We start from the raw sequence: 24,624 nt of genomic DNA on the forward strand, positions 1-24,624 counted from the left end.
CAAATATCTGTAAAGATGTTGCAAAAAAAATAAACAAGATGCCGCGGCGAGATGATTTTTCATCAGCCGATAGCTCCGCTGGCACGGTAACACTCGCCCGTAGCGTGTCTTGGTTAACCGAGGCCACCTTTGTGCCCAGGAAAACCTTCACCAGAGGAGGGCACGGGCACGTGTGACCCCCAAAGCGAAGTCGGGGGGGGGGGGGGGGGGGTAGTCCCAAGGGGCACAGCCCGTCCCCTGGTAAATCTGGGGCTACTTTGGGCCAAACTGGAATTAGGAGTTGTTTTTTTCCTTTTGAATGAGGGGCCTGATCTGTAGGGTAATGCTTTCAGGTTAAAGGAGGAGGGGTTTTTTTTTTCTGGTTTTACAACTAGGAATTGTAGGAAGCTTTTAATTTCACCTTTGACATCTTAATGGCAATGGTAGCTGCTACAAATCAGCATGCATTTTTTGGCGTACGTGCACCAGCGTGCAGGCTCTTTTTCTCCCTGGGGCCTCAGCACGGTGCAAAACGCTGCTGGATCTTGCTTCAGTTCATTTTCCAAACTATCAAGAGCACTCCATAATTTTCCCTCAGTGCTCCAGAATACGTTAGTACGAAGAACACTGAGTAATTGCCACGTGCAATTTAAAGCTTGGTCACTGAATAAATAGAAAATCTTAACAGACTGTATACATTTCCAACATTCATCTGGAGGAACGAGCAAAGATTTCTCATTTCGAACTTTTATGCTTTGTGTAACACTTGATTGTTACCAACCGCCAGAAATTAACATAATGACACAGATAACAAATTCCTGCAAACCGATTTAGAAGTCTACAGAAAAATAATTGATTAACATTAAAAAAAAAAAAAAACCCTAAAGAGTTAGGCTTCAAGGCGTCATGAGAAAAGACTGCAGAATGCGGATTTACATTTCAGACACATATTTGTTCTTTTAGGAAAGTACTGAACACAACATTTATATTCATTTTGAGGTACCAGCAGTGCTGATTGATGTGAACCTATTCATATTTAGATAACCTATGAATCAACAAAATAAAAATCCTCATATTAAGAAGAAGAATAGAAGAAAGAGAAGGAGAAGATACCAACTTCATCTTTTTAGAACCGTTAACATGAGGGAAGCTGTTCCCCGGCTTTCCTTTAGGGATGCTGAACCCCCCTTGCCCCAGCCCATGTCCCCGCCACCCGCAGCCGAGGCCAACCATGATCTCCTGCACCCACACACCGGCCTGGAGATGAAACCACAACATCCCCCAAACACAAGGACGGGAAAGCACCTTAGCAGGGGCCTGGATGTAGATTGCAGTAGGATGTAACCTGAAGTGATCTAGAAGGATGTGATAAAAAAGCGAGTGTGATAAAAAACATCCACTAGAGGTTGAGTTTTGCAGAGCTACTGGAGTCGGCGCACGCTTTGCAGTGAAGCCTGGATTCAGAAGTCACTTCAGGCTGCTTCGCAGATTTGGTAACATGCTACATATCAAAACATACATCAAAAAAGCCTCTGTAAGAAAACATCTGAAAATTTTCATACACTTTTTGAAGGTTTCTGCAAGTATTTAATTCATTGTCCAAACATTATTTGTTTGCTTTAAAGAAAGAAGGAATTTTGTTGTTCAAAATCTATTCTGTGCTCTAAAAATATTTCAGAAATCCTAAGGATGAGCTCAGACCATTCACGTGGGCATCTTCAGGATGAGGAAGGCTGTGGGGCTGCGGGGGCCGGGCTCTCTGCCCGCGCTCTCGCAGCAACCCCAGCACAGAGCAGGGAAGTTAAAAGTTGCTGCTTTTACCATAAATAACGGCAGTTTGGTGAAAACCAAGACGTGCACCTGAGGAAAGCACTACCTGTCCTGGATGCAGGGGTGGGGAAGCCACCCTAAGGGAGGTGCAGGAAACAGGGGCCCTTGGTGCGCAAGTACCAACAGAAAACCCCCTTTTCTGGGTAACAGGAGAAAACCAGGAGAGTCGCAGCCCACGGAAAGGGAGAGGCACGCTCTCGAAGGTCACAGTTTCAGATATTTTCAGATTTCAGATGATTTCGGATATTTCAGGCAAATTGCACTGTTTCTTCGTGGAATGCCTGGGGCAGAGATCTCTCCCTTTTCACTTGTGAGAGCGGCAGATCATGAACCAAACCAGCCCGTGCCAAGGAGAAATGAGAATGATAGCGCAGTCCTTAAAAGGCTCTTAGGGATGACAATTTAATGCAACCGTCTGACTAAAATAAGCAGCCCTGCTTCCTTCAGACTGCCGAGACAGCCTCATAAATTACTTGCACGTCAAAACGCTGCCTTATTGTATTTTGGCATTGAAAAGGAACGTATGTGCTGGCCCTCTTTTCTCTGCAATAGATTTCGGAGCCCTCTGGAGCGGATCCTCTCTCTGGCGACATTTCAGTTGGGATCAGCCCCAGGTAAAAAAATTGCCATCGCAGGATATTGGTGAGAAATGGCTCGTGTAGCTCTGGAGATGGAAAGCCAAGGTGCTCCCACAGCTGCCCCCTGAACCCTTTGGTTCCCCCGGCCAGCACGGGATGCTGCCGGAGGAGCCCGCCCTGCCTCCCATCCACAGCTCCAGCTATTGACTCCGTTATTTTTTAATATACTGCTGGGAAACCGAAGCAGGCGCTTATGGATTGCGGAGGCCAAAGGAGACTAAGAGCCCTGGGGAGAGCAGGCTGGAGGCCCGGCCCCCCCCAGGCTGGAACTGATGTGCTGACGCGCTGCTCCGGGGCACGGGCGCTGCCCGGCCAAGCCCAGAAAAACCCATCCCTAAACCCGGAACGGAGCCAAGAGGCAAGGCGTGGGGTTTACTTTGAATTTCATGGTCTTAAGGCTCTTTCAAAGATATGCACTTGGTTCAAATGTGAGCATTATCTTCCAATCATGGGTTTATCAAGAGTACCGCAAATGTAACTGTAAATGCAATCAGGCTGTGACTGGCAGAAATCAGTGTATCATGACTGCTATGAATATTTCTCTCTAGGATTAATTTGTATTATCATTTTGAACTCTTTTTATATAGCCAGTATTGATTTGCAGGAGCTGCTTGCATTTAAATCGCGAGTACGTGCTTTTCATTTACAATTCAATGTACCTTATTACAAAGGTGCAATGTTAATGTTTCCTCGTTTTCATGGGAAATAAGCTATGGCACAGGCGCTTTCCCCACTTTGCTGCCCCAAGCCCTGTCTGCCAGGCGACAGCGCGGTTTGAACTGGTGAGTTACAGACGGACTTTTCAAAGCGATGGGCAGGGTTGAAGCCAGCCCGTACCGTCCGTCTGTGCCGTACAGAACCACTGCACTGCGCACGCCTCTGAACGAGACACTAATACCGGGGTGCAGCAGGTGAGACCTCGCTTAAACGGCGAGTAGGGCTGTAGGGTGAGAAGGCAATGAGTTTATATGTCTTCTAAGTATTACTTTTGGAAAACAAGTGATTGAGAGGAATTAAAACAAGGCTTGAAATAGCGCAATACCCCTCATCCACCGGGACTCTGGCAACCTCTTCGTTAACAGGAGAAAAGTAATGGTTATTCCATTAGCATCCAGAGGATGCCGTAAGGAATCGTTCACCATAGCACTCCACATCCCTGGATGGCCGGGCCGCGGGAAGGGGATGCTCTGCTGGGAGCCGTGCCTGGAGGGGATTCTCCCGGAGGCCGCTCCCCACCAGCTCTCATCCCCGCTTGGAACAGCGTGCAGCATCAAACCATCAGACGCTCATAAACCTTTTGCTACTCCCCCCTTCCCTGTGTATTCAGTACTTTACATACAAAGATCCTTTTGAAGCGGTGTCACCACTGAAGCATACAGCCACATTTCATCCTCTTCAAAGCCAGAGTCAGACTGAAGTGAAAGAAAACATTTCAGCGTCTTTTAGGCGATCCAAGAAAGCTATAAAAACCCTGAACAAATTACTATCAATTCTATGATTTAAACATTTCCACAACACGTCTCTCTGCTGAAAGGGAATTTAGTCATCAAGCCGAAGGGGATCCGTGGGGAAGTTTGCTTCTTTCCCCCGCAGGCCTTAGGCTTGGGAACTGGTGGGAAAGAAATGGTTCCCAGTCCATAGCTCTGCACTCAGACCAGCGCCGGGGCTGTGCACGGGTACGCCCTTATGCACACCACGAGGTGTCTGGCTTCCTTGGCTTTTGGGACCGTTTTGTAATTACAACAGCACTTTATAATTTTCTAAGTGTCTTTATGGGCATAAAAATACAGCATTGAACTTTCTTTGCTCTTTCTATTAGAATCCGCTGGGTGGCAATTATTTGAATCTGAAAAACGTGCAACGTCTTAAGATCGGTATTTTCTGTAGAGGAAGTGGGAGAACGGTGGGAAGCCACCTGAAACGCAGATTTACCCCCATGGCGAAGCAGCGGTCTCCCTCACCTCTGACATCTCTTTATAAACAAGCAGTGGGACACGGCCCTGCTGCCGATCAACTATCTGCCACAGCTACTGGTACGCCAAACAAACTCCAAAGTAATAAACTTAACTCATTGCTTTTAACTCTTTAATCTTTATCAGAATTAAAATGATCAGGTGGCGTGCCATCTTTGTGGCTAGCAGGAGCTTTTTTTTTTAAAGTTTTCTAGGTCAACCCTAAGAGCGTAAGGTGGATGCTCAGCACTCGCAGACAGCAGAGATCCAGATCACAACGGCGTCACGCGTTGCTGGCACTGTCACACTTACTCATTTCCCCTTTAATTCGCTGAATTTCTCTCTTAAGATTCTGCATAGCAAAAACTACAGCAGAAAACAAACTCATTTTAAACTCCCTCATGCACAAGCGCTCTGAAATACCTGAGCAATATTGCATAATAAATCAAACCCTTGATTCATTTTTGTCTTTTTTTTTTTTAGCAGATGCTATAGTTTGTTCACCTTTTTAGATGTGGTGTTGATTCTTCTGATGTAGGGAAATGGATACTGTCTTATTGCTGGGTAGGCACGGCGGTGTTTCATCTCCATCACCTGCAGTTGGAAACACTCAGGAGAGCACGCGAATCCTCCGCACTCGCCCCATCCTTTATGTAAGCATAAAAACAGAGCCTGAATTCAGACGGGGAATGAATCATAACTTGGCTTTGGTCGAAAGCACTTTCAGTCCAAGCAAAATCACCTGCTGCACAAAACAAATCCGGAATTGGTGTTGATGTGGGAAGAACGGTGCTGCCTTAGGCCAGCGGGCAGAGCAGCGGGGCTGGGCACCACCGCGTGAACTCGCCACGGCAGCAGTTAGAGAGTCCCAGACTCATCCTACAGAGCACCAACACAGAATCACAGAATCGTCATATTTTAGTGTCCTGGTTTTGGCCATATTGGCCAATGGCCGGTGACAGATGCTCCCCCCCCAGCCTCTCAAGCACGGAGAGGAGGAGCAGACATAAAGAGAGATTTGCGAGTTTAGAAGAAACTAAACTACTTTAATGAAATATTAATAATAGAATAAAAAGGAAAATAATGGAATAGATACGGTATATACAAAACCGTATCGAGCTCCCAGGCTGACGTCACCGGAGGCACTGGGGAAGTCCCAGGCTGGGCTCAGCGACGGGTGGGAACCGGGTTCCAGAGCTGGAGTCAGGAACACACGGATCGGGATCAAAGGCAGACGAACAGACAGGGTCCTCCTCGGACGTCAGCCATCGCAGGAAGAGGGCTGAGCCTTTGATCCATCAGCTTTTATACTGAGCGTGGGGCAGATGGGATGGAATACCCCGTTGGCCAGTTTGGGGTCACCTGTCCCGTCCGCTCCTCCCCGCAGGTGGGACCCCTCTGCGCCCCTCCGCCTCCCACCCTCCAACGGGGCAGATAACGAAATGAGCTGACCTTGGTTGTCACAGCAGTAAGTGTAAGCAGGAGCCTCTCTGTGTACCATTCCTTGGTCTTATCACTCTGAACGAACCATTTTCGACACAACATGCCGTTAATTTCAGAGAGTTAGGAGAGGCCTAGCTAGGAAGCACAATTACTGGACAGAAAGTTGGTTCTGTTTTACCTCAAACCAGGACATTTAGCTATATATTTATCCATGAATGTGTCTGATAAAATTCACTAGCTTCCTTGTTTATCCTTTTTTTAAAAAAAGCTAAAGGGGAAATATTCAACACTTTTTCATACCGATATGCTGAACGATCCCTAAGGCCCTGACTCTGCGCTGCAGGCCGCTGCTCCCCTCCTTCAGCCTCGCATCTACACATGCATTTCTAATTATTTGTTACAACAAGTGTAAATCCTCCAGCATTTCCTTACCCTCGTGTGGAAACCAACAATAAAACTTTATGTGCTTAAAATTACCTCTGTATTGTTCGAGGACTTGTCTAGCATCTCGTTAGTAGCTTGCCTTCATCTTGCAACTTTAATTAGCAGCTCCAGTCTGGGATTTACCTATGACTGTCATGGGTGAAGAGTGCTAGCTAATGAATTATTCAAAGTAAATTAAGAGACTAAGGGAGTTCTCTACCTGTCTAAGACTAATACACACTTCATTAGCAAATATTTTCACCTGTGACAGTCACAGATACCTCACAGACCGAATTTTTACGCTCACCTGAAATGGATTCTGTCTATGTCCACGTTAATGTCAAACCCAGAGTTTTACTTCTATAGAGATTACATTAACAGTGACAGTTAGTAAATTGGATCCTCAAGATTATAGGATATCTTCATTAAACCTGGGTAATGCTTGGAACGGTTAAGCAGGCAGATTTGTATCACCCTCCAAATACCCCCGTGTTGCTTGTCAGGATCCCACAAGGTGATTTATCACTACCTCCACGTACTTCTTGGTACTTGAGCTGAAACCTTCTGAAAACTTTTAGCAATAGTTTTAACTCTCAAAATATGCAGAAAGCTTCAAGCCTGCTTTTCCCGGCCCACCCCGTGCCAGGCTCGGAGGGGCGCTGCCCGCCTTCAGCCCCCAGTTCCCCTTCGCAGCAGCCGTTTGCTGGCCGTGAAAAGCGGTTCTCGACCAGCATTTTAACAAGACCAGAGCAGGAAAAGCAGAACTTCATATACATCTCTGACAGCCTCAGAGCCAGTGAATCCACCGCAGCAGAGCTAGCGCAAAGATGCGGATTCCTGCAGTCTCTGCCGGAACACACCGTGTGAGGGCTTCTGCACTAATTGATTTTACATCTTGGACACCATAAGGGAGGACTGCAGTCAGCCACCGCAAGATGGTACCACGGGGCAAAGGGGCACAGAGCAAGTGAGCTCCATGTATCCGGGAGAAGATGCAGGTACATCTCCTGCAGAAGCCGAAGGGCTCCCTCTCTGGAAGATGAAGAGCTGGAGAGGAGCCCAGCCTGGAGCTGCTGCACGGAGCAACTGCGGCGCCTCTGGGGCTCAGAGCCAAGGGCAGGGACCCCGACCCCGACCAAGGGCAGGGACCTGGACCAAGGGCAGGGTCCCATGCACTTCCCCTGTGGAAGAGCCAGCAGCCACCTCTTCCCTGGGCCAGGGCTGCCAGGCTGTGCCCTGCTCTGAGCGTGCTGCACCACTGCATCACACCACACCACTGCATCACACCCCACCAGCACTGCACTGCACCAGCATCACACCAGCATCACACCGTATCACACCAGCACCACATCGCACCTCACCGCACCAGCATTGCACCGCACCCCACTGCAGCACACGGCAATGCACCGCACCATACTGCACTGCACGGCACCAGCATCACCCTGCACCACACCGCACCAGCATCGCATCACACCACACCCCACTGTACTGCGTCACATCACACTGAACCACACCTCAGTGCCCTGCACCACACCAGCATCGCACCACAGCACTCCACACTGCACCACACCAGCATTGCATCATACCACACCGCAGCGCACCAGCATCACATCACACCGCACCCCGCTGCATTGCGCCAGCAGGGTACCACACCCCACTGCACCGCACCGCTTTGCGCCAGCATTGCACTGCACCAGCATCGCATCGCACCGCACTGCACTACACCGGCATCGTACCGCATCGCACCAGCACAGCATCACAACACACCACACCGCATTGTACCACACCAGCATCACACCGCACCCGCCCTGCCCAGACACCGTCACTCCACTGACCCACGCTGCCGGCTGGGACACGGGACACCTCCTCCCGCTCCACAACTGTCCCCAGGAGTGATGGCACAGGCCAGGAGGGTCCTCAGCCCCATGGGAAGCGGGGAGGTGCCGTCTCCCACCAGCGCACTGCTGCTCTGCACAGCTCCGCAAGCAGACCTACAGGCGCCTTCATAGTGATCATGACGCTCTGCAGCACACCCAGCCTACGCACCTTAGACTCCTAGAGAGGAAGATAATACAAATGCAGAAGCACTGTAGCATCTTGAAGCTGCTGGCAGACTATCAGTTAAAGTTTGGTACTTGAACCTTTAATGCAGTTTATTGTAGGAACTATACATCTCACACTTGATAGGTATATAAGTTAAAGCAAATAAATTCCCACCAGCGATGGGCTGTATCCTAATCTCTCTGTAAGATGGCAGCCCCGATAGGACACCGATCCCCAAAGGACAGCAGGTCTGCTCGGGAGGATATTGATCTGCTCCGCTGTTCCTCCTCCTAATTGTCACCAATGCAGTCCCCTCCAATTAGCCGGCTCAGCTAACCGGCAGCAGCCGCCTGCTCTGCGGCGTTCATTAGCCAGGCAGCTGACACAGTCAAAGCCCGGCTAAAAAAGAGCCCAAAAAGAATATAAGCACAGAGCAGTGCCTGCTGCTCCAGGCAGTTGGGGTTTTTTACTTGCAATATTTTAATATGTTTACGGATTGAAAGCTGTCAGTGAAATAATTTATCCAAGCACTCTCCAGGAACGCTGTATCAGTGGAGCAGGGAAGCAGCCGCGCTGCCAGGTTTTCCGGAATGAAACAGGAACCCATCACGCGGGAATACAAAGGCATCATTTTTTTTTGCTGACAGAAATCACTGGTTCTAAAAAGTGCTGCCTTCCACAATCTAAAGGTAAAATCGACTGTTAAAGATAAATTGAACTGTTTGCTTAAACAAAAGATTCATGGGTTTATGAACAGAGGACACGTGAATAAATTGTTTGCTAAGTAACTGTGGGGGGAAAAGGCACAGAAATGTTTTTAGTTTATTAGGTTGACTCCACAGACAGCTTGAATCAGTACAGCTGCACGTCGCAACTCTGAGCCACAGATGTGACAAAGACAAGGCAAATGTCAAGTATCTCTTGAACGCGTTTTGTAATTTTTTTCCATGCTTGCAACCTACATTAAAATACTCTCAATCACAGTCCCACACACAACAGATTTTATTTAGGTCATTCAAGAAATTAGAGTTTTGACATTGCACTTAAATATTAATTTAATAAATCTTAAAGACCTGAATTAATTTTACAGAGACGCCCAGTCACACTCTAAAAAAAGGTTTAGATACAGGAAATTTTCAAATGTTAGTTCTCTGCTCTGACTGACACAGGAGGGTGGCAGGGAGGGGAGCTGAGGCTCAACAGAGCACTTCACCTGCTTCTGCCTGGGTAAAAGGGAGTATCTCCCACAGCTACATCAAAGGAAAGAACCACCCTCCTGGCATTATTCAGCTCAACAAAGGGCCTAACCGTATCTTCTGGAGAGGCAACCAGCCACACGAGATGAGAAGTCCTCTATTTCGTTCATAGTTGAGTCCAATAGTTAATTGCCCATGAAACATTTGCTTTGCATTTATGTTGAAATTGTTCAGTTTCAGCTTTTAGTCATTAGTTTTCATTATGGGTTTTTTGCCAAGATTGAATTTTCTGAGGTTTTTTGGCACAAAAACATTCTTCAACACAATGAGGTCGCCTACTTCTATTCTACTAAACTAATTAGACTGAGTTCTTTGAGCTTCTCCCTATAAATATTTTGTGTTTCCCATATAATATTTTGCTCTCTCTTCTGCCATCTTTTTGTTATTTCAGCATCTTTGAGAAAACACGCACCAGAACTATACACCGTATTTCACTACCTGTCTCAGCAAGGCATTTCTATTCCTATTCATTACTCCATACGTGCGCACCTCTGGGTCCTGGTGGTCTGGGGTTTTGCCATAGCGTTATTCTAGGACCCGACATAAACTTTATTTTTAGAATGGATCCAGCTTCTCGAGATGTTCCCTTTGAGCAGCTTTCCTCTTTGTTGTACCCTAGTCCACTCATCACTGTGTCATTTTCAAATTTTATCATCAATAATTTCATATCAACTTTCAAAATCTTCACACAAACCCCAAATGGAACTGCTCCCCGTGCTCACCGCGGAAGAGCCCCACCAGAAATCCCCTTTCCACCCACGCTCAGCGTTGACTCCACACGGACGGTATTTCTCAGGTCTGTTAACCACCCAGGATCTTAATCCACTTAACATCACCTTACCGAACTTGCAGCTTGCCTTTTCGGTTTTGGGGTTTTTTTTAAAGAAACAAGAGTTTTTATAGTACTAAATCAAAACCAGCAGTAATAGGCAGTGCTTATTACATGTGGCCTTTCAGCCAAATCTCAAAAGATTGTGACAGATTTGAAATAATTCCTTCCTAACAAAAGAATGCAAAAAAGAAAATTGAATTGGGTTTGAACTACTTGAATCTGTTGGATTTTTCATGGAAGTATTTTAGATTGTACATTACTATGGAATAACATCTATGGAGTGGTGATCTTCTCAGCCAAGTCCTGGGGCACTCCAAGGTTCAGAGCACCCAGATCTGCTGGCTCACAGACGGTCACCCTTCCTCCAGAAGTGTACAACATCTGCCTCGGAAAGCATTTAGTGATTCCCAAGCGACATCAGCCCACTTCTTTCCAAAAGCAATGAAGTTATTGAAAAATGTTAACAATGGTGGAAAGACAGGCAATTTACTGCCTCTTTCCAGCGTGAGCCTGTCCCATTGTTGTGGGTTCACAGACATGGATGTCTATGAGCTAGGATCAGCTACAGCTTCTGCGTTCAGATACGTAACAGAAACAGCACTCACTTCATCAAGTGTAAGAAAAAATATTTACATACTTACCTTTATTTACACAATAATAGAATGTTAAAATGCTCCAGTAATCATTACATAAAGATCAAATGTGAAACCTTATTATATACGTCATGAAAATTAGCTTTCCGATGAAATATAACGTGACCTTCAACTACTAGTATTCACAGCAGAGTCTATATTCAGCCATTCATACATATATTCATAAATTTGGAAATTGTAAATTACATCACGAGATGGATTCAGCCCTAGTGAATGCTGGATTCCATCCTTCACTTATGCACATCTATCATAAATAAATATTTACTAGCACGCCCACAGCATTTTCTTCAACACTCACTCACTTCCTGATTAAATGCAGGTCGTTTTCATCCATAACTACTATTCAAATTCAAAAGTGAAAGTGATTTAGGAAATAAATCACCTTTTAGAGGTATATTTAGTGTCACATGTCTTGGTCCTCTCATTCAAATGTAAAATGTTCTCCTCTCTGTCTTCATTGTTTTCCATTCTGCAATCGTAAACTCCGCAGCCGGAGCTGGAAACGAAGACCTATGGAGTGCTCTCCTCCCAGCACAGGCAACGAGCCGTCTTTGTCACTGTCACATCCAGGGCAGTGGCCAAATTAGAGACATTCATTTTCATGGCTGGTTATTACTACCTGATAACCTGAACGTTCAGACAAATACGTTATCCCTGATGAGATGGAGAAGCTGGAACCAGAGGACACTGAAGCAGGGCACCAAGAGGATGGTCTGAAAAAAATAATTGTCCCGGAGGTCTGAAGAAAAGTCACAATGCAAGATGGTGTTGCTTAAAATCAGAAGGAAGACTAATTCATTACTCAAGATGAAAAAGCTCCAATAGGAGTTATTATTTCACGGGGATGTTACGCAGAAAGAAGCAGCGTGGTTTGGAGCGAGCACAGGCAGGAGGCCCGAGAGGGGACCGGCCAGCCAGGCTGCCGGGCCACCCGCAGGACGGGCAGCTGAAAAGGCGTTTCTTGGAGACAGGCAGAAATGAGAGATACGTGATCTTTTTTAAAAAATGTAAAGCTTAAGCTCCTTGGAAGGTATCTACAAGGAGATCTCAGAAGATAAAACGGAGGTTTTAGTTTGTAAATCTAGGATGCAAATCTGAAACAAAAATGCAAATATATCTGTGTGTCATCTTCATGGAGACAGCAAGTTGCGCTTTCACGAGCAGAGACGTAGGAAATGAGGGAGTAACCCAGGGGATCCAAAGCCTGCCTGCATGGCAAAAGTGTGGAAGAGGATGCTTCCAAAGGAAAACCTAATAAAAATTAAAAAAATAACCAAAAGAGGACAGAGACTCATGAGTCAAGAAGATTTCAAGATGAGCACGGCTAGTGATGTTAAAGCTGGATGACAGATCATTAGAAAAATGAAAAGCTCTTTTTTGGCACAAGTCCTGTCTCTCCTCCACATACTCAGGTTTGATGTTAGCACGGAATCTATTGAGCTACTTGCCCAGATAATATTCAGTGGATCTGAGATTTTCATGTCTGCCGTACATCACTCCAGGAGGATACGATTGTTTCCGAAGCAGTTTTATGGGTTTAGGATTGGTTCGTCTTGTTTAGACCAACAATCTCAGAGGCCATAAACTAACAAAGATTTTCTTGGGTTACAAATTATTTTAGTTTAATGATACAGACCATTGCACCCATCAAGACATTCGCCGTCAGAGTTCGGGTGCCCGGATCACCCTCTGAAAGCATCTCCTGCTCATTTTTTTTTTTTTCTTTTTTGAGTAGCTAAAGCAGTACAATTAGGGTCCTAATTTAGGAAATTTAATTAATCTCCAGCAGTGAAGCAAGGTGAACCCACCCTGATCAAATATTTCATATAACACATTAGCGCGAATATCAATCATATTTCACAGCACATCTGGTCTTTATATTTTGGTGTTACTTCTACTGGTTTTGACAGAAAATTACTATGCACAGAAAAAACATCCAAAGCCAACGATCAGTGCTCGACAGAGCAAGTCTGCTTTAACCAACCTAAAAATCACTCCCGCCTTGAAGAACCGCCAAAAATTGTCTAGATGTTTTGTGTAACTAAAAATCCCAAGGATCGCTTCGGAAAGGGAACAACTGCATGTCCACAAATACTTTCATGAAGAATATCCTGCTCGTTGGAAATGGCCCTTGCTGCAGTCACAGACACGAGCGGGACGCAGACAGAACCTGGCGTGCCGACGCTGGCTTTGGGAGCGATGGTCTTCCTCCCTGCTCAACCTACAGCGCCACGGCAATGCCAGGGGCCCAGCGCCTCTGACCGATCAGCAGGTTACGAGATTCAAAAGCCTCTTTTTCCCCGTTTTCAGAAATTATATAAATAAATAAATATAATTTAAAAATAATAAAAAAAATATTTAGGCTCCTAATTGTTAAATTACTTTGGAAAATAAACAGTAAGCTCACATGGCACTCAGATTATTTTCAAAATGCTACTAAAAGACATTTTTTGAAAAGCCTTTAGAATTATTTAATATAGTCAATGAGTAATCAAAACAATTTTAGCATGGATATATGGAAAGAAATAAAAAAGTATTTAGCGCTGGCCATGAATCCTTAGCCATACTGCAAACCGAAACTTCTCTATTGTTTCCAATATTTTGAAAGAATAATTCACAACAAATACTTATTTGTTCTTGTGCTGAGACACTAATAATGACAACAGCGCTCTAACCAGTGTTGGGAACATATCTTATGATGTCTAATATAATCTTTATCTTGGAAAAGTGTTCACAGCCGTACTCACGAAAACATCCTTTTGGAACAGGTGGGAGATACCATAAACTGTTGGGGCCTTTTTCAGAAGAAATCTGAAATATTCTGTTAACTGGTCTTCGGGCAGAACAGACGCAGACAAATCCGTTTGCTGTCATAAAACTTGGTATTAAGAAGACAGCAGAGTAACAAATACTAATATTGGCCTTTGGTTCTTACTGGGAATGTTTCACTTTTGCTTTTCATATCCTGTCATAAAGACACCAACTTGTATTAGTATCATTCATTGTTCAAAACAGAAACCAGCACCAAAAACATTTCCAGTAGCTGAAAAATCGCTTTCTGTTGGAAATGGAGTCCCCTTGAAGGTTGTGTAAAATACACTCTTAAATATTATCCTTCCAGGTTTCTTTCTCCCGAAACCAACATCCTCAGGAATACGTAGTGTAACGCGGAGCCAAATTTGCAACCCAACTTCTGCTGAAGTTAAAAATGATCATTAAAAGGCCTAGTTCTTCATGTCATTATGCATCACACTAACAAGTTCAATAGATCTTCATGTTGGTGCAAACGGTTTTGTTATTTATAACCACTTTACAGTATGGATTTGAACTTACACAAATTAAGATAATAAAATTACCTTTTTTCTTAAATATTCTAATCAAGCTAGTCTACTAATTTAAAATTAATGGAATGGAATGGAAATGTTGGACAGTTTCAAAATAAATTAAGTGTGGAACCAGGTTACGTTTAATCAAGCTGTCATGCAAATTAGCAGCTTCACTCAGCGAGTACTATTTAAAGAACTTCTTTGCTAGTGAAAATATTTTTGGAACCATTACGGGAACCATCTACTTTTGGTTAAAGACGGATGAATGCTAAGAAGTACAGCTCCCCCCACCACCAGGTTCATCATTACAATATTGTAAAGCTTTGCTAGACAGGGAAGCTCCACATCAGCCTGCTGGGGGCAGGGGGTCAGCTAGAGTAAATATTTTCAGAAAATAGCTCTTAATCTGAAAGATTATGCGCTGCTGCCAGAAAAAAAAAAAAGAAAAAAAAAAGAACCACCAAATAACAACCAAAAAAACTGCCAAACCAACCCCAAAGAAAAGGCAAACCAAAAAAACCCCAAACCAAACCAACTAAAAAAAATAAAATTCTACAAGCACATGATTCTTACCAGAGGAGAAAGGCAGGAAATGCCCATTTCTGCAGGAAATGAAGGCGTAAGCAGGAAAATTCCCCCCAGACAGCATGCCTTGCCCCAGCACACCAGCCAGGGCTCCGGGCCCGGCTCCATCCCCCCCGGCACCCGCTGCCCCTCGGCCAGGGGCTCGGCAAGCGCCCGCAGGAACAATCAGCAGCACATTGCTGATACCGCTCCTTCCCCCGACTTCTTATCTGCTAATAACCACAGCCAGCCCTAGGAAGGCATCACCTATTAAAAATGGCCAAAATTATACTCCAGGACTGCCAACGGCACTTATTTGCTAATTGAGTGGCGCTCTTTATTAGCGACTGATTACGCTAACCGATGTACAAGATGCCGTAACTTTACAGAGGGGTTGGCAACTTCAATAATCAGTGTGCTGAACGCCTGTTTTAGATGAAGATTACCGATTCTCCTCCAGGTGAAGGTAAAGAAAGAACACTCCCGATTCTGCCATGACACAGGTATGGATATATATTATTAAAGAGCATACATATGTAGTCAAATGAATATTCTAAGAAAAAAAAAAGAATCCTTTCTTCTCCTATGAATATATTTGTATTGCTCTTCTGCACCCAGTCAAACTTTTTACTAGCAGATGTGCTTTGGATATTGGAATTTATCTCCTACCTTATGAATAATGTGTCACGTCCTCTCCAAAGACAGCAAACATTTGCACAGAAACTGTATTCTAGGTAACGTAAACTTTGATCAACAGTAAGTACTGCACATCATTTGCTACTATAAAAAATAATATGACTTTGTACTATTACCGTGTATTATCTTCCATCGGAGAATTCGAAAGGTTTGCAAAAAACGTTAGCAATCTAAGCTTACTCCACTTCTTCTCTGCCTCCCCAGAAAGAACCACAGGAATTTCATACTCATATTTAGTGAACATCTGAAGCTTTTGTTTGGTGGTTGGGTTTGGTTTATGCGCTTACAATTCTAAGCACTGCATCCCAAAAATACTTTATCATGAGCTGCAATCTTAGCCAGACAGCGGGTTCTCCTCCCGACGCACTGTAATGAGCACGTCAACTATCCGTACGTTGGACACGGAAACACCACCAGTCCCCATGGACACTGCCGGAGCGTCTCCTCCCACGCAGCCACCACCCGAGCCCTGGCTCCCGGGCTGACCTGGCCCTTCCGTGGGCTACCACCTCCTCAAGCCACGGAGGCACATGCGCTGAACCATCCTGAACGTTATATTCCACTTTCCTACACCAGCATTATTTTCATGAACGCTTCAACACAATATTCCTTCTCATCACTCACTTGGTTAATCTTATAAAAAGAAAATGTATTTGGATGCGCCTAAAATATTAAAAAGTATGCTTTTCGAGACAGTCATTCCAGGAGCATATTTGAATTAAAAATAAATTTTTTTGCATAAAATCTTCTCCTTCGCTGTTTACTTTACCTAGCTAATATATAAAAAAAGCAGGAATCAGCATAGTCCGTTGGAAATGTGATGTTTCAAGAGTTATTTGAATTAAGCCCCAAATGCATATGCGGTGTTCAGGGTTATTACTATTTTCATAAACAGAATAATGTGTTCCTTGGGCACGAACAGCTTCGTTGCAGTAAACATTAATGCTAAAATAGATGGGAGGGAGGGAAAGGTGAACCGCTGCTGGGGAGAGAAGGCCATAGGTACAGGAAAAAGTAACATGCAGGTAGTAAAACCGCTCTGGTATGCCAGTTATCTATATACAGAAAGGCCAGGCATCCTAAGGTGTTAATTATTTATATCACCACTTAAGCCGGATTGTTATTTATCAAAGAATGCATGTTAACTTGAAATATTTACACAAAACTACTGCAGTCAATGAGATGGCTATCACAGAAAGTGCTCCTTACACCTCCAAAACAAGATCTATTTTAAATCCATTACCCATTGATAAAATCAGTACGAATGAATCGCAAATGCCCTACAGAGACAAAAAAAAAAAAAAAAAAAAAAAAATCACGATCAGATATTTGGATATAATACATAAAAGAGGAAGAGGAGAACCAACCCAAAGCCAATCGTGCAGTTTGCGGGAGGCGATGCCGGCACCCCGAGCTGTCACCCGCCTGCGGGGCTGGGCCACCCCGGGCTGCCCGACAGCCGCGGCAGGGACCGGGCGGCCTCTGGCTGTGGCAGCCGGGGAGGGAGCCGCAGGTTCTATAATCTCCTCTTATCATATAATCTCTTCATATGGAGCATGCAGCTCTATATGGAAAAGGAAAAAAAAATCAGAAAATTCAACTACTGTATCTAGGCTAAAGACTCTCGGATCTTCTCCACTCCACACCTGCGCCCCAGGTTTAATTTTAAAATTTGAACAGTTTTTGGTGTTCTGTAGATACTCGTTTCCAGGCTCCGGGGGGCTCACAATGCCTCGTGTCCTCGTCCTCTGCCCTGGCCCCTTCACACCCTCGCGCTCCCTGCAGACACCATCCACCTCTGCCTCTGTCGGGGGGTATAAGCAAAATTCCCCCCCTTCCTTTGTGCTAATCCCCCCGTCTTTGGCTCTCGCTGCTCTGTACAAGGTCGAGCCGGGCACCGCTGCGCTCCCCACATGCCCGGACGGTCCCATGGGGGCTCAGCCCCACGCGTCCCCCCAGCCCCAGCCAGCCCCGAGCTGCAGAACACCCCAAACGACTGCGTTATCCAAATTTAATTTGCAGGCTGTGCTTTATCTTTAGCACACACACCTTCCCACTACCAGAAATGTAACATAAAGAAGGTTTATGCAGGTAAAAAAAAAAGTCACAAATTAAATAAAATTAATTAAATTAATTTTAAACTAATTTCCAGCCATGTGCAAGACTCTATGCTAAAAAAAAAAAAAGCAGCTGTGACAAAAGATATATTTTGTTCTCTCTTCCTCTGCTATTTAATAGTCTCAGAATGAAAAGTCTAGTACAATTTTCTAGTCCAATTGTTCCAGCCGGGGGGAAAATTGCTCGTCATAATTAGGCCACTTTCATAACATATTTACTCCTCACCTGGCCTCCTGCGAATGCGGCCAAAGCACCGCCCCTGTGAATCCGTGACCTGTTCCTCCACCGCTGGACGCTCCCCCATTTTTGGGGGATTTTGATCCCGCTACACGCTTGTTCACAGGTCGCGGATAGAAAAGCAAAGTTCACCAACTACAGGGAAGAATACATAAAAGACTGTTTGCTTTTCATGCCTGTGGCCCCCATACCTGCGGCTTTCCCGGCGGGGCTTTGCTGGTGTGCGCGGGGTGAGGTGGGGTGATGCCCTGGATCCATGCAGGGAGCCCCGGACCCCATGTGCCCATCGGAGCCGCAGGGCTGGAGTGGTGCGGGGACGGGTGATGGACCTGGAGAGGGGCAGGGACGGACCTCTCAGTCATCATAAACCTCTTTCGCAGCACCAGGGAATTACTCTTTCCAGGGTACTTAATCATAGAATCGTGGAATTGCCTGGCTTGGAAGGGACCTTTCAGATCATCGAGTCCAACCATCAACTTAACTCCGACAGAAACCATCACTAAACCATATCTCTGAGCACTATGTCTACCCGGCTTTTAAATACCTCCAGGGGAGGTATTTAACGTGTCTGGTGTATTGATTATTTATTAGTAAATATTCTTTTCAGCTATACGTGCTCTTCTTTTCACCTGCCAGGCAGAGAATCAAAGTTCCGTCAGAAGCAAAAGCTGCAATCCAACCTTGACTGTGGAGCGTGGAGCAGCTGGACCGCTGGGGCAAGTGGAGTGACACAAATCTCATACCCTTAAAAACACATACACACATGGGGGAGGTTTAGGATGGATATTAGGATGGAAAAAATTCTTCACGGAAAGGGTTGTCAAGCCTTGGCCCAGGCTGCCCAGGGCAGTGGTGGAGTCACCATCCCTGGAGGGATTGAAAAGCCGGGCAGACGTGGTGCTGAGGGACACGGGGTAGTGGGGGTTTGGGCAGTGCTGGGTTGATGGTTGGACTCGATGATCTGAAAGGTCCCTTCCAACCTGGGCGATTCTATGACTCTATAATTCTATACCCAAAATTGTCTCATACATGAATATTGCAGAACGTAAACAGAGCTCTCCAATAGCAGAAGGTCTTTCAGATAGGAATTGGAGACATTGCTTTATACAGAGGACAGGAAATCCTTAACTGGGTATGTTTTGGGTAATTATCCAGAAACAACTACAATGTCTGACCTGGCCCCACCTCGCACACCCACCCAGGAGAAGTGTCACTGGTGCAGAGCCAGTGGCAGGTCCCTGCGGCACCTGGACATGGTGCTGCCAGGTGATAAGTAGGAAAGTTCTCATTTTTTTCTAAAAAGCAACATGGGTTTCCAAAATCCCGAAGGGTGATAGTCACCCTTCAGTCAGCAGAGGTTGGGATAGGATGCTAATCTTCTGATTTCTAGTTGAATTGTCAACTGAACAGTTTACTGCATGGCCCCTCCTTCTCCAGAAACAGCCCTAAAGGGCCTCCAGAGTTAATGGGGCATGGTGTAATTCAACTCACCATCATCTTCTGAAGAATTTTTCAGGATTATTTGGACAGTGCAGGCTATGTTTCTCAAGCCATTATGTAAATTTACACCCTAAAATGCCTTACCAAAAAAAAGTCCAGAAGAATGAAAGTAACTTGCATGGTAAAGTTTAGCATTTTCTTTGCGGAGAGGAATAGAAGGGCAATTGCTACAGCAGAGGTATGCAAGTTAGCTTTCACACGCTGTTATACCACACTTACAAGATTTTGAAGGTCACAGCGGCTTCCTACAGTCACTGCCCACAGCACAGAAAAATCTGTTCACGCGTAGAACCGTGATACGAGAGACCCTTAATACCTGAAAAAAACCTTTAGACTAATCAGTCTTCTTTTGTTTTTTCCACTGTTTATATTAGCATTTCGAGGACATTTTTAATATTTAATTTTCCGTTTACTTAATAACTGTCTTGAACAAGAATGGTAAGAGAATTACACTGCTGGAGCGGGATTAGAAGTCAGAAGTGGCTTGGGGGGTCCAAGCATAAAAGGTGCCTGAAGTGCTGCAATACAGTTCGACTTCCAGCCGGACGACCTAAAGCAGTAGCTGGCCAGCAAAACACTTCAACATTTCTATGTATATAACACATTTAAAACTATGTGATTTTGCCAGTTTACTAATTTAATTCCTATGATAAATTCAAGATAATTATGACATAACAAATGAAGATAAACACACACGTACTTTAAGTGTAGTAGCCCATAATTCTGTAGATATTATATTATACCACCATACTAAATTTATAAGCAAAAATATTCAGCAAAGAAACAAAGAAATGTTTTAATTATTGCATTGTTATCTATTATTTCATTCTGTAAGCAACACAATAGCTGCAAAACTACTGCATTTTTAACTCCCACTGGTATGAGATTTTTCATCACATCTATTAAAATACATAACTAAGCTAACTTAATACTTCATAAGCATAGATCCTAAAATAAGTCAATTTAATAACGTAAGTCCTTTCTGAGACCTTCATATACAGTTGTGCTCATTTTTTAACTAATTTAGTTCATCTGCTGCAAATCCCTCATTAAAAGCTGCCAGATTATGATGGTTAGGGACAGAATAACTGAAATAATTGCTTTTAGAGCTGTCAGAGTTACCTATTTGAGATCATGCTTTCAATACAGCTGGCTTCAGTTATGCTGCAGAAGAGACCTCAGCCTTTCAGGCTTTGTGACGCAGGAGACAAACACGGAAGACAGCGCTTTTATTTATCTGTTTATTTTTGCCGAGACATCCATCCTTCCCCCTGCCTTTGGAAACATTATTGCCTCAGCTCAGGATATCAAATTATTTTGGGATTTCCCTGAGAGCTGCATTCAATCTCCTAAAGACTTTAAGCATTCAAAGTCTGGGACAACCTCGTCTGTAATTTACTTCAGCGTGTGTTGACACTGTTTAACTTCTAGGACCACTTCCCAATTTCTTTATAATTAAGCTAAAAGCATCTTATTAATCTAAAAATCTGGTAGAGCAAGTCTTGTAACTCCTAGTCCTTTTCAACCTTTACTTATACACAAGAAACCAACACAATCAGCAGGAAATGCTAAAGGAAGCATTATTTGAGGGACTGATGCAACGATGAGTCAACACAACTTCTAGAATTAAAAAACAGCAACAAACTCTTTGAAAGCTCTGTTACTTAGACATTTATCTTTGGTTAAACTCCACGTTTTCCTCTCAGCATCGAAGCGCCAGTCCCACCACCGAGCATGGGGTACCAAAAGGCTGTTCCAGCTCTTGCGGTGGTCGTTGGGTGAACATCACGTTGGCAGAAGCCAACGCTTCCACGTACACCCTATATTCCGAAGGGATCCGAGCCCTGCAGGCTGCCCTCCCCTCACGGCGGATAACCCAACAGCTCAGTGCAATCACTGCCTTCTGCAGCCTTCGCTTCAGTTCTGGGTTTCCTGGAACTGGCAGGAAAGGCTGCATGGAAAATTATCCATCCTTTCACCCTTCCTCCGCAGTACCCGAACCTCTGCTCTTCTCTTTCATGCTCCCACGGGTCATGGCACGGGAGTTATTCTCCTCCTCACCTCTGATGGCAGGAAGAAGTTCTTGACCTTTATTCAGCCAATTTGGAGAAAATTATCAGTTTCACATCTTGCCGAGTGCAGTACAGCCCACTAAATTGGGCTTCCCAGTCTGCTTCCCCTGTACCTTCCTGCAGCCTCCCCCGAGAACCTGTGAGCCCGTTGCACCAGCCGGGACCCACTGGTGGAAAGGACACTGAGCCAGGACATCGGACGACTCATGCGTCACGGACCCAGGAGATGCATCACAGACACAGAGGAGTCTCAGTGCTGGCGGGTCCAGGGCTAGAAAAGCAGAAGCGGCAACAGCGGAGGCATTAGCCGTCCCAGTCCTCCACCAGGAAGGGGCTGAGGCAAGTACCCTGGTTCCAAAGCGTTGTGACGACAATTTCCATTCGTTATGGAGCACAGGGCAGCCCCGGGCACAGACCTCGCTCCCTGCTCACACACACCCCCCCTCAGCTCCCACACCCACCGCGGGAGCTTCTGACCATCATCCTCTTCTACAGCACACGATACAGAGAATCTGATCTAATATTAAACTACGTCAGTAATAATATACACTTTATTTTGAACCGTGTCACAAACACAAAATGTGTTTATTCCGAGACTGCAATGTACCACTTACCAAAAGTATTGGCTGCAGTATTTAACATTTTCATTTTTCCATCATGCCTTTACAGCTCTATTTTAAAATTAAGTGACACCACAATTTACTGAAAGCTGAGGTTATGTCTGGAGCTCCTGTGTCAAGTTGAACGTTTCTAGTGGGTCGCATCCCAGCCACAAGGAATGGGCAAACATAATGCGTTCAGTTACACCCTCCCCCATTAAACTCCTTTCTGATAATTATAAACGGGTAAATTGGCGTCTCGGTGTCCGTCAGCCATCCCGCAGCACCGCCACCCCCCCGAGGCTGCGTCCCTGCTCCAGCAGCACCGCCGGGCTGCCCCCGCATCTCCTCACCACACCGAGCACCCACTGCGCATCCCGCACAGGTTTCACCTTCTGGCAGAGGAGCACCCACCAGCCGGCCCTTCGCCGCTGTGGAGACCTGTCGAGGCTAGCAAGGGACCATGAAGAAACCTCAGAAGATGCTCCACGCTGGCATTTGCAGAGCATCCCCCAAGGATGCGGCACCCTGTGCCCGCCCAGCCATCCCCGCTGCGCGCTGGTACCCGTCTGCCCTGCCCCGAGCCCACCTGGGAGCCAGAACAGCTCGGCACTGGTTTCATAGAATCACAGAATCGCCCAGGTTGGAAGGGACCTTTCAGATCATCAAGTCCAACCATCAACCCAACTCTGACAAAAACCATCACTACCCCGTGTCCCTCAACACCACGTCTGCCCGGCTTTTCAACCCCTCCAGGGATGGCGACTCCACCACTGCCCTGGGCAGCCTGGGCCAAGGCTTGACAACCCTTTCCGTGAAGAAATTTCCCCCAATATCCATCCTAAACCTCTCCTGGCACAACTTGAGGCCGTTTCCCCTTGTCCCATGGCCTGTTCCTTGGGAGAAGAGCCCGACCCCCCCTGGCTGCCCCCTCCTTTCAGGGAGCTGTAGAGAGCGAGCACGTCTCCCCTCAGCCCCCTTCTCTCCAGGCTGTCGCTCTCCTTCTGGCTTCCCTGAAGGAGCTGCCCCAAATTCCAACCAGCACCTGGGCGGGGGGGGCGCTGGGGCACTGCTCCCGAGAGGGCTTCTGCTGCTGCTACCAGCTCTCTCACTTCGAAAGCAGAGAGTGAACGCTCCTGGATTAAAACAAACCCAAACTTGCAGAGAACGCGCGTGCGCTGCTTGTTCCTGCACTCCTGATCCCAAGTGAACGAACGGCTCTAAGGTGCTGTCTCTGCAAACTTCCACCAGTGTTATTAAAACCCAGGCAAAACCTCTTCGTGGATATTTCAGCACTTCAGCTGGTAGCTTATTAAAACCTGCTAAAAAAATTAGTGGAGTTTTCACACAAGGGTTGTACTGGAGTACCTGCTCAGGTTTTAAATACACTTAGGCGTCCCAACGAACCTTAGTCTCCCACATACAAAGCCTACATGGACCATTTTCTTACAACAGGGTAGAGACACAAGTGGCAGAGAAAGTTCTAGGCAATCAGAATGGCCGTGCAGAAAGAGAGGGGGGGGAAAGAGGGGGGGAAATGGTGTAGGAAACACCATTTCATTTACCACTGAGAATCTTTTTTGTTCCACAGCAGCACAAAGCAATCTCTCCTGCAACGCTCTCCTGTTTTCACATGGCATCTCCCCTCGCTGTCACCCAGCGGCTGCTGGAGCGTCTGTAGCCGCCGCGAGCATCCTCTCCCCCGCGCCGCGCAGCCACAGCCGAGCCCAGGGAAGCGCCTTCCCAGAGCAGGCAGCGAGGGGAGCCACGCCAGCGCGCTGCAGCAAGGACTCTGCCCTCTTGGAAATGTTCCTCTACAACTGCTACATAAAATTAACGGCTTTAACATAAAAAAAACCCCAGCACTAAGTCTATAAAAAGATACATATATGTGCCTCTCTATATATTATTTTAATCAGAAATTCAACTACTGTTCTGAAGAAAAAGTAATGATTTTCCTGTAAGTCAATAGGTGGATTTAACATCCTCTAAATATGCTGGATGGAGAGGGGGAGGGAGGGAGGGACGAAATAACCTTTTTCACCACCAATCTGAAATGTAACGAAGTAAATACACCGATCACCAGCTTCCCCCTGCCCGGCGCAGGGTCCTGGACACCCAGCGGGGGCCCATCTGCGCAGGCGCCCACCGCCCCGGGGAGCTGGGAGCTCTCTGCTGCTGGGGCGAGGCGGGATCTCACCGCTACTGATTTTTGCATAACCACAAACACCTTAACCACACTAAATCAACCAGAACTTGGCTTGAAACTTCCCCTTCCCTTCTTCAATCAGGTTTCCTTGGAGAGAACTGTCCTCCGTGTCGTTCTCGCTTAGTTCAGGGCACTAAACCTGTAGCTGGGGGCAAAGCCAGAGCGCGCCTCCGCCTGTGCTTTACAGATGCCCCCTCTCCAGTTAGCAAGACATAGGAGCGTGGTTTCAAAGCCTTGTTCTCTTCTTTACTGGT

General features: G+C 45.9%; 1 protein-coding gene across 1 annotated transcript in view; it reads right to left on the reverse strand.

Annotated features, from left to right (window-relative positions):
* NEGR1 (neuronal growth regulator 1) overlaps positions 1–24,624 on the reverse strand; it is a 285,381-nt gene that overhangs the window by 249,724 nt on the left and 11,033 nt on the right. The gene's annotated exons all lie outside the window — the stretch shown is intronic.

The sequence above is a fragment of the Larus michahellis genome, chromosome 8 (genome assembly GCF_964199755.1).
Source record: "Larus michahellis chromosome 8, bLarMic1.1, whole genome shotgun sequence".
Lineage (NCBI taxonomy): Eukaryota > Metazoa > Chordata > Aves > Charadriiformes > Laridae > Larus > Larus michahellis.